Source organism: Tinamus guttatus, unplaced genomic scaffold (assembly GCF_059628265.1).
Source record: "Tinamus guttatus ecotype Peru unplaced genomic scaffold, ASM5962826v1 Tinamus_guttatus_pri_ptg000222l, whole genome shotgun sequence".
NCBI classification, from domain to species: Eukaryota; Metazoa; Chordata; class Aves; order Tinamiformes; family Tinamidae; genus Tinamus; species Tinamus guttatus.
Genome location: NW_028288756.1, coordinates 1,410,891 through 1,425,620, shown reverse-complemented (window position 1 = coordinate 1,425,620; position 14,730 = coordinate 1,410,891).

Sequence of the window (14,730 nt, the reverse complement as noted above, 5' to 3'; positions counted from 1 at the left end):
GAACATCCTTACAGTCGATCTGTGGGATCACAACCATCTCTAAGATCCAATGTAATTAATCTTGTATCTAGAATAGAGGCAATATTTGGTATCTGCCAGTAGTAATATAACCATGTTTATTGGCAGGTGACTTAAAATAAAAACATTTAATTTAATCTTCTTGCAGAATGATGATTAAACAAGACAAATACGTCATGTATTACAAGAGAATGCATCAATTAATAATTGAATTGCATGATGGACTTGTGAAGATATTTGAAATACTTAATATACTTAATACTTAAATCCTCAATACTTAAATCACTCAAATGCCATAAGCAGACAAATGTTTCCTATATATTTAAGAAAAAAGAAAAGAAAAGAAAAAAGTTATAAGAAGAGTTAACACTGAAAGATCTTTCTTGAATTTAAGAGTCAAAATAGAAAAGCAGCTTCCGTCTTATGTATATAATTAGAGTCCTTATTATAGAAACATTGGAATTTATTTTGGTGACTGACAATCATGAAATTCTAACTGACACTCTGAGAACTCTGTCATTTATTTTCTTTCAGTCCAGCTGCATTTTACTAACTGTCCTTCAATTTCTCAGTATGAATACATTTAGACATTAACTAATGTATCATTCTTGACATCTCTTCACCTTCAGCAGAGTATTAAAAAAAGGCAATATATATAAAATAAAGTCAAGGGGCATTCCTATCTGAAGCACAATAAGAGAGTAATGCAACAGCATGAAGTGAGTATAAGGGTGAAAGCTATGCAACACCTCTAAGTCTTCACTCTCTTTCAAGTTGTAATGCTAAGTTATATCAAGGTTTATCCTTATTTTAAGGGCAGTGCTGAAGTACATTATGAGTCCATGCACCATTACACACTCCAAAGCTTCTGAAAGCATATCCAAAGCACCAGTTCCTTCACAGTAAACTCTATAAGCCAGCAAAGCTGTCTTTATTGTCATCACCTGTTCTAAATATGATTAGCTTCACAATCTGGTCCTATGCACTTGAATTTCTGTTTTATATATTTTTTTCTAATTATCCTATTTTAAAATGCTAAGCATATTACACATTCTCAAAGCAGACGTGAGAATATCTATTGAGAATATTGCGCATACATGAGCAACATTGACAAGTCACAGAAAAAATCATTGCCTAGTAACATTTGCTTTATTTAAGGATTATGCCAGTATTCTGCTTTATCAGATACATGTCATAAAGTAGCACTGCAGAAAGCAAAAGTCAATTGCAAATAAAAGATATATAAATTTAACAGAGACATCTGTTGCAAAGCTTGTATTATACTTCAACATTATATAAAAATTAATCTGAGTTACTGAAATGTTCTCTTCAAACTATCCCAATCTCTCTCCTTGTACAGCTTCTGGTACCAAGTGTTTCTTTTGCTATCAGCTAATCATTTACCTTCTTTCCCATGCAATATATGACAGTCATTGAATAGCCCTTTGGTCTTTCAGTGTGCTATAGAGGTTTTTTGTGCTGGTCTCTGCAGCTCACTGCCTGCTTCTCAAACTGGAGATAGCCAGACTATCTGTTTCTGTGAAAACTTATAGCCAGAGTTAGGTACTTCAGACCACTAGGGAGTCATGAAAATATGTCTTCATTTTTTTTAGCTCTTACGCCTCTGAATTAGCAAAATGTCATTACACAGTGAGTGCTGGCATTGCCTTACTATATTTTGCTGGGAATATTTTCAAACTAATTGTACCACAATAGAGACAAACCCTTTTTTTTCCCCTATTTCACATTCTTTCCAATTTCCAGTCTCTCTTGCCATTACTGCCTGGTTCCTGTGAGTAGACAAAATCAGTATAATTATCACTAGGTGGCATTTCCTCTTCCTATATTTCCAAGTCAAAAGCTGAATGATTTGTATTCAGGATTAATAAGCAGAATACTAGGAAAATACTCTTACTCCGTACAAATTCAGATGATTTTTAAAAAATGATTAAAATACATATCCTTTTGTATCTGGTATCTATTTACAAACTGTCCAGAATCTATATACACACATACATACAGGCACAAATTCTAAGTGAGTGAGTGAAACAGGTGGCAGGTGAGTCTTAAATATACGGACTGTTATGAAACATGAAACTGATCAAATTTGAGATATCTTCCTCAGAAAGAGATAAACACATGCATATTAAACAATAATGGAAAAATAGAAAGAAAACAAACTTTGAAATCATGTGAAAATCAGTCTGAGTTTATAAGAAATGTTTCTTTACCTTTACTTTCATAATAAAACAATTCATTTTCCAGAATCTAAGAAATCAAAATTTTGTTTACATGTTTTCTATTGTGTGCTTAAAACAAAACGACTTACTTAGTGAAGAATCATTTTATATATCAGATATACCACTAATAGTTCAGGCAATGTGACAAGACATCCAAGTCATAAATCAAAAGAAAATGAAAGGCAACGGATTAACCCCCAAATTCTCTTGCATGCTAATTATTTTATGTAAGCTGGTTTAAAATTTCTCAGGCACAGAGATTTGGTGAAAAGGGAGGTGAGAGTATTGTTAGAGCAACTTAGAGCTTTGTATTTAGTTGTCTAAAGGTATACTTTGCCCTTATACTAAAGGGCAGATATAAAAACATTTAGATGTAATACGCTACATAGTGAGAAGTGCAACATTGCATGAGGAGCAGTTAGCGTGTGTGAAGAGCTGCTAGATAGATCATTCACAGTACAAACATATTATGAGAATGTGTTTTGAAGAGGTTATATTACATATTAAAGTCAAATCTCCATTCTGGTCCTTCCAGTTTGACTTGGCTCTAGATACATATGGTTCACTGATTGGACAGACAGCTTCTCAAACACAGAAAGAAACAGCATTCCTGACACTAAGCATGCCATTTTACTCATTTCCAAGAGAATAGAAGTAATCTTATATGTGGGAAGAAAGTATATCTAAGACAGTTTTGCCATCCTTACATTACAGGTGAGGATAATCAAAATTTAGAATGTATTACCCTGTGCCAAAGTTGACAAGCTGTGTATTGCATCCTCTCACTAAGTGATGTAAATGTTACCTAGTGGTAGTTTAGACAGATTAAGTATTTAGAGTAACTGGTGGTATGGGGCATATTAATCAAATGAGAAGCAGTTAGATTTCTTTGCTTTGTAAATTTTAATAAATAAATGGCATTCTAACTTGTTATTTATCTGCCTTCAAACTTTAATGAATATTTCTAGTGCTAATTGCTGATTTTCTATATTTAGAGGAAAGAGGCACATATGGAGATAATAGCACAATGTGATATTTATGAGGTGCCAGTTCGCTTATAAATATAGAAATTGAGTAATTAGCACTAGAAATATTCATTGAAATTTCAATGCACACTTTGGGATTTGAAATTAAATTGAGCTAAAGTTGATGATCCTTGTCATAAATTAATATTTGGGAGATTTGGGACTTAGCTCACTAGAGATGTGCTTTCAACTACTGAATAATTCAAATAAAAAAATCATTGGACATAGTGAGGACATTGAGTAAAAATAAAATGCATCAAAGATCAATTACAGCTACCTGACAGCTTTGCATAGCTGTTTTCATTTCTGCAGTTTTCAAAGTATTTGTTATTTCCCATTATATCAGTCTTTCATTCCTTTTCTAGCTCTAGTAGAAGACACATGATGTAAAACTGTGGGATTTATATGCTTTCCAGGTTAAGCTTGTATCTATGAATGTGTAAATCAGTGACGACACAGTTATAAATTACAATGCGTAAAAACTAAATGCTAAATTATACGTTCATTGAATCAGAGAATCACAGAATCACAGAATGGTTGAAGTTGGAAGGGACCTCCAGAAATCATCTAGCCCAAATCCCTGCTCCAGCAGGGACACCCAGAGCACGGGGCACAGGGTGGCATCCAGGCGGGTTAGGAAGATCCCCAGAGAAGGAGACTCCACAACCTCTCTGGGCAGCCTGTTCCAGGGCTCTGTCACCCTCGAGTTTGATTCTTTCAAGCCTCTAATAAACTCTTTAATAATAATTAATACCAAAACAAATCAGCTCATAAAGCTTAAAAGTTGCCTGGGGTAACTAGTGCAGTCTGAAAGTCTCACGTGCAACAAAAACTAAATTTTAAAAAAATCACTAGTAATAACTCAAATGATTGAAAACAAGGAAATACCGAATGCTTGTACAATCTGATTCCCTCCTAATTTGTCACACAGCACAGACAGTGGGGATCACTGTTAAGCACTGTAGACACTTTTATTATTGTGGATATTGACATACCCAATCAGATCCAGTAAAGGGCCATGAAGGAGCTAAGGGACTGCAGCATTTGACACAGGAGTGGCTGAGAGCTGGCACTGTTTAGCCTTGAGAAGAAAAGGCTCATAAGGGATTTTATCAATGTATATCGATATCTTATGGGAGGGAGTGAAGAAGATGAAGGCAGATGAAGGCAGACTTTTCTCAGCAGCTCAGCAGTGTTGCGTGAAAGTTCAAGGGGCAATGGGCACAAATTGAAATGCAGGAAATTTCATTTAAACAAGGTAAAATATATATATATATATATATTTTGGTCAAACACTGGAACAAGTTTGCCCTAGGAGACTAAAAGTCTCCATCCTTTGAGATATTCAATATCTTGAGCAACCTGCTCCCTAGTTGGCCATGCTATGAGCAATGGGGTTGGAATAGATGATCCTCAGAGGTCCCTTCCAGCCTCAACTCTTCTCTACCATAAGAAAGAATTTGATCTCAGCTTTCCAGTTTACATAAGATGTTTCTATGAAGTGCAAAATTGCTTTAGATGGAAGAATGCAAATAAGAGGCACCTTCATCTACCACAGACAAGTTTTTCTGTAGGGGATGGATGATATCAGATGTATTAGGAGTACTATTAGTGCATCATCTACCCAAAAGACATATTTACTTGGGTAGATTTTCCTACTTTTTCCAAGTATTGTCATAGCTTCTTTATATGGATTTGAGTGTTACTGTTTTTTCTCATAACATCCATTATTTCAATACAGTTACCTGCTTTTATCTATCAAAGTAATTTATCCTAAAGGCCAAGACTGGAGACTCATTAGAATTGGTGATTGTATTATGAAAAATAATTACAACAATCAGTATAAGAATATACTGATTTTTTAATATAAAAATATTTACTTTGTGAAGAAATTAAAGTTAAGAACATAAATTAATCACTTCTTGAGTTACCCACTTAACTATGCAAAAGTTCGATAAATCATAATGTGATTATTTATGCTAAGTAGTCTGAATTTTATAAGTAGCTCATTAAGTGGCTTCTTATCTAAGTTAAATGTTTGGGAGCTTTTCTTTCATTAAATGTTATCTACATTCACATGAACATATTCATACATAAATTCCTATTAATCAGTTTTTAAAAAAATAATAAAAGCACTAAACAATCTGAATGAGAAAATGTTTTTAGTATACTGTAGAACTTTAACTGATGAATACTGATTTCTGTATATGATAATGGATATGTAAGTTTCAAAACTGAGTGTACCTGATTATTGAATTGGAATTCCAATTGAATGAAAGCTTTGAAGAACCCTTTTCATTAAAATTGGACACTATGGTTGATATTCTAATTGAAATTAAATTAAGTAATATAATTCAAGTATGGTATCACAGAATCTTGGTGATGGTCTCAAAAATCATGTAATGTTCCAGAAGAATCATTCTCTTCTAGCATAAGTATGTACATTTCATTCCAAGAAAAGCATACATCATGTTTTCATTGCAGAAACTTTGGAATTTAAAGGAACAGCACATCTTCTCACAATGAAGATCTCAAAATGTGAGATATTTTTATGCCTTCCATTTCAGATTTATTTTCCATGTTTACAGACCTTCCATACTAATTATGCACGTAGCATCAGTATTCAAAAGCATATTTTCATTGTCATGGACTTTTATGAGATTTCAGTTATGCAAAATGAGTTCATCTATATGTAATACAGAAATATTTATGTCATAACATTTAAACACTTGCTAGGTTTCTATAGAAGCAGAAAATTGTATCGCCTTTCTCCCATTTTTTTTGCAAGTGAGAAGCATAAGGTATCCAAGGACATTTCATAGAAAAATTGTTCCATTGAAAGAACATTGTCTTCCAAATCAACTGGTAAAAAGTAGAAAGTGTCAGAGCTATATCATCACAAATAATTTTTTAATTCATCAATTCATACATATGTAGTGTATATATATATATCAATCAATCAATATATGTTTCTGACATTAATCTGATTGTTATTTCCTCCATTTACAATAGAAACTAAAATAAAAGCAAAACCAAAAAAAATCCAGAACATTCAATGAATGACTAGTACTTCATGCCCTGAGGTAACAGGGCAGGTGATGCCAATGTTAAGATTCTCACAGACTATCTGAGTTTCCCTGCAGATTCCCTTTTCTGACAAGAAAATGCTGGGGCTTTGGAATGCTTCTTGCACCCCCTTGGCTCTAGCCTTCACCCCCCATTTACCTCTCCTTTTCTCCCTTCCAGCATCTCAGACCATTTCTGTTACACTCACTCCTGCTGCTTCTCCCAGGCTCTCAAGTTTTAGGCCCACAATAAGTAGATAAAAGCCATGAAGTAGTAGCTGAAGTAGCAAACTTAACACTTTTCTCCTTTACTCTGGCTCCCATCTCCATTCCTAGTATTCAGTGCTAGCTTAAAATGAAACAGCCCCAAATTTTGCCCATTTAAAAAAGTCAAATTTCCTTTTTAAATCCTCGTATTTCTTCCATCAGCACAGGCCACTCTCACAGATCCATTTTCCTGAACTATCTATCTCACTCCTCAGTTCCTCATTCCCTTCTGACCCCTTTCTACAGCTCTCTCCAATGAGAGCAAAGAGGAGAAAGCAGCTCTGCGCCAGCACTAATTCTCACAAAAACACTCTGTCATCTTCCCTTCTGCATACCAGCAACACTATGACCAGCCACCAGTCTGTTTTATATAAATCCTGCTCAGGACCTCCAGGTCAACTTTTGGCAAAAAGTGACTAAAACTTCATAATATTTTATTACTTGCTTTAGTTGTTTGTGTGCAGCAGGTTTTCTTAGGGTTATACCTTAAGAAAAAAAATGTTATTGTCTTTTCATTTGCAAAAAGGAAACAGAGAGAAAAGACAAAATTGACCCTAAGATGACCACATTTTAAGTCTTTGTTTATAGGCATAGAGCTGTTTTGATAAGATAGATGCAAGGTTAATTGCTGGGCAAAACACATATTTCTTACTTTTCTCTTTATGTGAAACTACAAGTCAACCCAGCAAAGACACCTCATCCAGACAGCTTCATTCTAAGCAGTTATATATGGAAAAAGAAAACAAATTGTGCAGCACACAACAATATTTTGGACTATTTTTGACTTTATTGACAGCTCACCTTTCAATAAAAATAGCATTTTTACATAATGAACACAGAATTCTGGAATAAAACATTTCTATCAACATCTTGTACTTTTTTAAAATAAATGCCAATTTCAAAGCCCAACATAAAACTATATGTAAAGACAATATTACTTATGTTAGGATTTGTCAGGTCCCCAAGGGCACTCCTGGAGAAAGCTCAGTACAGAAGGAACTTCTTCCATCCTCTCCCTTGACAACCAAGAATTAAACTTGCTTGTACTGATTGCAAGGGTTGCATATCACGATCACATAGTCCTGTCTGGCAGATAATCATGTTTCTAGGCCTGGTTAGCAAAAAAAAAAAAAAAAAGGACCCCAGTATTTACTCACATAATCTTCTCCCTGATCTTTCCCAGTAGAACTCCTGTGTCTTCCACACACAAAACTGGGTCCATCAGGAAAGAAATGAAATCTCCACCAATATTTTCACAGATCCTGTTCTGGTTACTATTAAAGTGATGTTTCAATGTATCTTTCCTGGTGAACTGAGAAACATAAGAGCAAGTAATTAGGTCATGTTGCTAAGCTGTATAAGGCAAACTGAGAAATTTAAATGGTGAAAATCCTCTCTCTAATGAGAATCATGAGATGCTTACATAGAGTTGCTCAGACCTTTCTAACTGCCTAGGGTGGCTAGAATACAGAGGAAGTGCATTCCTGTTAATAAAAATTTACTTTACTTTCCACTTCTTCAAGCAGAAGCTATGGAAAACCTAAAATAGGAAGCCAGGGCTCAGACCTAATTGAAGTCCATAAACACTTTTCCACTCACCAGAAAACATGAAAGGAGCAGCGCTTGATATATTTTGCACAAGCAGACAGCTTTAATGTTCATACTTGACCAATTAAAAGCAGACATAATACAGGAAGACTTAGTATAACTCAGTTTCTTGTTTTAGCTAAGAGAAAAACAAATCATTGCTACATACAATAGTCCCTTTAGTAGAAGCTGATTATCACCTATAGGACTTAAACTTGCTGTGAGACTGAGAGAGGGATTCACCTAACTTCAGTCAAGACAAAATTAATGAAGAAGCAGACATCTCCTGGCATATCTTGGCATATCACTTCAGCAGGAATTGCTCTGTCTTGATGTTTCCACTGAAATTAATTTAATTAACTCACCCATTAATAATGAATGATCTACAAGCTAGAAAATAACCATAGATAATTGGTTTTGAATAGGATTTTCCAGTAAGCTGTCACAGAAATGGATATTTTCACTCCAGGGCAGCTTTATGATATTAGATAGGGCATATATCGTCTGCTGGAGTTCATAAACATCTTAGGTCTAAGATATTTGAAAACAGAAAAAAAATATATCTGTTTGTTCTTCCAGGCATAAAAATGGGAAATAATATTACAGTGCTTCTATCAGGTCATTAAATCATAAGTTTCAATTTACCTCTCACAGATTGTTCTTTCCTCTAGTTCGAGGGATTATGAATCTGCTTTAGATCTACAAATTAGTACAAGTCAAACAGCTCTTACGATAACCAGATCAAAAGCTTAAATCTCTTGATTGACCTAATCTTAATCCTAGTGGCCATGAAAAAAGTTAATGGAAATAAATTTTAGAAAGATCATTTATGAGTAAATATGCAAAGAAGGTTAACAATCTAATTTAGATCAATCTTGAATTGAAAAGTTCTAAGTGTAATGCCTACTTTTTCATAGGAGGTATGTCAACAGCTTTATTCTGTATCAAAAGCACAAACAAAATTAGTAACACTTTACATGTTAAAATAAGTATTTTAATTACTAATATACTGCTAATTCATCTCCCGCTATAGTTCACTTTATTCATGTCAAGATAATTTAATCTTTATTGTTAAAGCCTATCCTGCATATAGCCATGCATTGATTTATTTTTTTTCTCATTCAGGAATTCTCCTGGAAGCTGGATAAATAATTCAGACTGGTTTTGCATCTAACTGTCATTATTTGTTGTTACAGATTGTGATCAGGTTGCATCACACTGGGAGCCCTATTTTATGCTAAACCTTCGTTTTGAACTTCATGCTGAAAGCATATTTAAATGTAAACAACATGAATTTACTTTACACAATCATTGCTGATACCTCATTCTCATCTGAAAAAATACCAGCACAGGGACCAACTGCCTCAGTTTACTTTTATTATATACCCTGTCACCGTAGTGGGCATTTTGCCTACAGTTTCAAAGACAGAAACAATAACGGAAGTGACTGAAACCATTCAGGGCAGGGAGAATCTATATAAGACTGGGTATGACTTGAAAGATAGTTGCCATCATATAGAAACAGCACACTGCTGATTGGTAGGCATGAGCTGCCTACTAAGAGTTTGGGGCATTTGATTCAAAGAAGCCAAGTCCTCCAGTGAAATACTTCAGTAAGTTTCTGCAGGTATTAAGTAAGTAATACAACAAATGAACACAGCAGAAATACAAAATACAATACTACAGATTTAACAAGAAAGAACAGATTCTTAATGCTAGGACATTTAAGTCCTAGAAGGCACAAGATAGTTACCTCCTTGTTAAGTTTCGCCCAGACTTTATCGATGTTAATATACAAAAAGCCAAGAGTCTCTTCTCCATCTTCAAAGTGGAAACCTTGGAGTGGATATGATTAAAAGTAAACATAACTTTGTCTGAACTGAAATGAACAAAGAAGAGAGAGGAAAGGTTAGTTAGCCAAGCCCTTTTGTTAATTTTCCGTTGGGTAACTGTTAAGAGGGTCAAAGAGAAATTTAGATGTTGTAAAGGGGGAGTTGAGAGTGCCTAAACGTGTAAGTGGAATGATGAGGAAAGTTTCAATAGATAGTTGGAGAGCAAAAGCAAGGCCAGTGGCACTGCTTTTGTGGTTCTGGGATGCTGGAGAGGTTGCTGAGTCTCTCATCTCACCAAAATGTATTGCTTTACACTGAATCTGGCAGTGTATCCAACGCCCTGAAACAAAAACAATGATTAGTTGTGTCACAATGACAGCTAGCTCAGAAACACTCGAAATTGAAATGCTTTTTTTAAATGTAGAGGAAGATGAGGAATACTTCAATAAAATGGTCAGATACACAGCTCAAACTTTACTAGATTTTCAGATAAATAAAAGCAACAGATATTTATTTTAAAGTGTAGTCAATATTGGCCTAAATTCTCAAACCAGATACAAAAATACCAACCTTTTTACTATTGCTTTGGTACAAAATTTTGATAACAACATAAAAACTGTAAAACACTATGAATCTCATTGAGATTTTTTTCACTTTTTTTTTTTTTTTTTTCTCACTTACTACAGCAGTTGTGAAATTATCATTAATTAACACTCTCCACCTCCCCCTTTTTTTTTTTTTTCCCTTTCGTCATCTCTTTCTCTGTCGAATTATTTTTTTCTCCTTTATATCTAGTGTATGACTCTGTGGAAACTCACAGAGTAGACTTGCCTTAATTTCATTAAAGCCAATTTGACAAAGGACGGTATATTTTAAGAGTTTGAAACCTTTGCTTATTACTAGCATTAAAAGCATCCTTCAAAGGGGGTATGAAAGGAGGATATACTTTGTTCATAATTCATAACACTGTCAAATATCAGAATTATTAGTATCTTAAAAATTTATGACATTTGCAAAAGGACATTATAAAAATGCTTAGAAAATCTGACTTTATTGCATTTCACAAACTCCGCTTACACTTGGACTTAAGTAATAATTAGCATTTTTACTGGTATTGAACTACTGAAGTTAGATAAAGTAATTTCAATATTTCAGCAGCAGTCAAAATTCTAATTTAAACTTTAAAAAAGTATAAAAGCTGGAATCATGGGCAAACCAGAGTAGCAGTGTGCCTAGAGCATCAGCCTGTTAACTAAATTAATCCAGTTACCTATTGCACTGAAAAGACATACTGTGTGCAGATGCAACTGCCTCAAGAGAGTGTATGTATGCTACAGAGTCCTAACTCATTGCCTTTCTGAATGTTTAATTTAACAGTAACCCAGGCAAGACTGCGGGTACATGCTCTCAAAGAAAAAAAAAATCTTTTTTTTTTTTTTTTTTCAGTGAACACTTCCTCTTCTCACTGCCTTATTTTCCTCTTCTTTATCAGTTGTCATACACCATCTACTTTTTTCTTCCATCTTTTTAGGGCTATACAGTTCATTTCTGTAAAAGAGGATTTCCTCAGCTACAAAAGCCCCACTGGTAACTCACTGGGGGAAAATGACATTGTCTTGTGAAGTGTTTTTTTTTTTTTTTTTTTTTTAAAGACTCTTTAGGACTTTAAAAAAGTCTAAATTCCAATCATTTTGGTACAAGTTAAATTACTAGGTCCTATTCACAGAATTTCTCTACAAGACTATCCACTATTCCAAAATATCTAAATGGGAAGACATCACCAGCAACTGTAATGAGCTAAGCAAGTAACTGATTTGCAGAAAATCTATCTATATTATTCACCTCTAGAGTTTGATAATAACTTGAAGTAAGTTCAAAATAAATCAGTCTGCTGACAAAATAGAGTCTTGAATTTTCACTTAGAATCTCAGGAGAACAAGCTACACTTGATGGTACCTAATGAACTAATTTTCTATATTCACAAATACTAACCAACTAAATCAATAACCTTAGCTAATAATGTTTTATTAAGGGGAAAAAAAAAGAAGACAAAATAGATAAACAATATCTAATTCCTGAAGTATAAATAAAATTATTTCACAAGCTTATTTATTTATTTTTCACCTGTTGACAACTTTTAGGTCAGGTAGTTGATTCCCTCCTGTTTAGCTAAACCGCGCTTCTCTTAAATCAAGACCAGGATTCAACTTGTTTGGTCATTAAAAAAAAAAATCCCTCTTTCCAATAACAGCTGCATAACCATTTATTGATCCAGAGGATCTCTCCAATTATCCTCAAGACTTTCCCATCACTATCAGAATTGAGAAGAAAAATACTTGCCCCTTGGAGTCCTTGCAGTCAAACTCCATATGCTCCAACTTCCCCGGCTGACTCATTTGTGCCCATGTAGAAGAGCAGCAGGGGATAATAGGCTGAGGGTAGCCAAGCCTTGGCAGTCTTTTCACAAAGTTCCAGAACTGAACACCCGAAAAGCAGCACACCTCCTGAGAGAGCAGCTCAGGCCAACAGGTGGGGCATCCATCCTCTACAGCAGCATATCTCCCACTGCCATCATGCCCTGCTTCCCCCTGGTGCTGCCCCATGGCTCAGTCCCTGCCAGCACCAATGCTTCACTGCTCTGAGCTCCCAGTCCCTCTTCTGCTATGAACACACTGAACTCCTTCTGTGTTTGCAAATTTGCAGGTGGAACAGGAGTCCTCCTCTTGTTGCCAAACACTTCAAGTTTCCAGCCTCTGTTCTTGTTGAGGTTCCCACTTCTCAGTCTAATGACCATGGACTCTGCCTGTCCCTTCTTCAGGACACCTGAAAGTGCAAGCTTTTGTACATAACGGATCTCAGAGAAGATCCAGTAAGCTTCCTCATCTTTATCTCAGATGCTACAGGGTCTGATGACCTTCTCCTTGGCAATGCAGATCATCTACCAGCATGTCCCTCCAGTAGCCAAGGGGACCATCTCCCTACTCCACCATCTTCAGCAAGAAGCCCTAAGTATGCCTACAGCCTCAGGCCCCCAGGTTTGCATCTTCTCTCAGGAGTTTGGTTTTGATCTTTACGGTACAGGAACATGCTGCAGTTGGGGATGGGGACTGTGCCCATCATCACTGTAGCACGTCATCACCATTGCTTGAGCACTGGGATGCTGTCCCCAGCAGAGTTGCTCATTCCATCTGTGTGCCCCTTTGTGCAAAGTATTGTATCTTTTGTGCCTCTGTCAGCTCCTTTACAGGCAGCCGAGAAGTCTGAGTTAGGAACCTGGCCAATCTAAAATTTTGGTGCTCCTTTCATTCCTAAAATGGAAGTGATCCCTCTGCTTCTAGAAGGAATATAGAGAACTTAGGATCCTAACTTCAGGGCCTCAGATAGGGATTGCAACCACAGAATCATAGAAGTATATTATGGTTGAAAAATATCAAGATCATGAAGTCTGACCATAAATCCTTTGACACCATGTCTGTTAAACCATATCCCTAAGCACCTTATCTACATGTTTCTTGAATACTGCCAGGGACAGTGACTCCACCACTTCCCTGAGCAGCCTCTCCCAATGCTTGAGTACTCTTTCCATGTAAAAATTATTCCTAATGTCTAACCTGATCTTTCCCTGGTGCAATTTGAAGCCATTTCCTCTTGTCTCATTGGTAGTTATCCTGGAGAAGAGATCAACCCTCACCTCACTACAACCTCTTTTCAGGTAGTTGTACAGAACGATAAGAAATGCATGTGCTATGGAAGCATCATTTTATTTTTTTTCATAATGAAATTCTGCTAGTCAAAACCACCTCTTTTACGCCGTATTACTGATGTGGCATCATGTTACATCTAGCCATATTGACTTTCACATCTGAAATCTGAGTTGTCTGCATACACATATAATGAATACACTGTGCCACAGATAGACATGTATAACTATATACCAATACATTCATTTCACCAAGGCAGATATAGAGTGAAGAATTTATATATATATATATATATTTGTCATAAATAAAGAATAAATGAAATCTCTCTTGCATAGATTTATGTAGGCTTTTGTTAGCTCCCATAAATTTAGACTGTGATTTTAAATTAAACCCATAATTTGCGGTTTGCTGTTATTCTGCAATGCTAGAGCAGCTTCCTCTTTGGTCACTCTAGCATAGGGCTGTTCTCTGCAGCTTCCATTACCATCTTTCTAAACTAAATATATAACTTGACAGTTTTGATATAATCTCTTTTAAACTAATTTGTACAGTAATAAACTGGAATTATTCCTCACTACTTTTCTCAGTGGCAATCGAAGTAGCCCAAGCATGGCCAGATATCCGTAAGGATGAACATGCTTTCTTAAAATTTTTTCTTCTCTGTTAAACAAATAAATGACTTTTAGCCATAGAAATATAATTTGAAACTAAGATGAAAGTTAATTTAGTGCTTTTAGAAGTGAGTATCTAAAGCACTAGCAGTTTTGGTTTGGAATCACTCAGATTCACTGCTTCCTTCAGGGAACATAATTTATTTTACTCTCAGATATAAAAACACTTTACACAAATGGGGAGCCTCTTCACTTTCATTTGTTGAATTACTTGTATTACAAAAACCTAAACCTGTTAAATTGAGGATAGTTTATCTAAAAGGGTTAATTTACATATAAGGAACACATTTCATTGCATTGGGTTTAATCTAAATGTGTAATTTA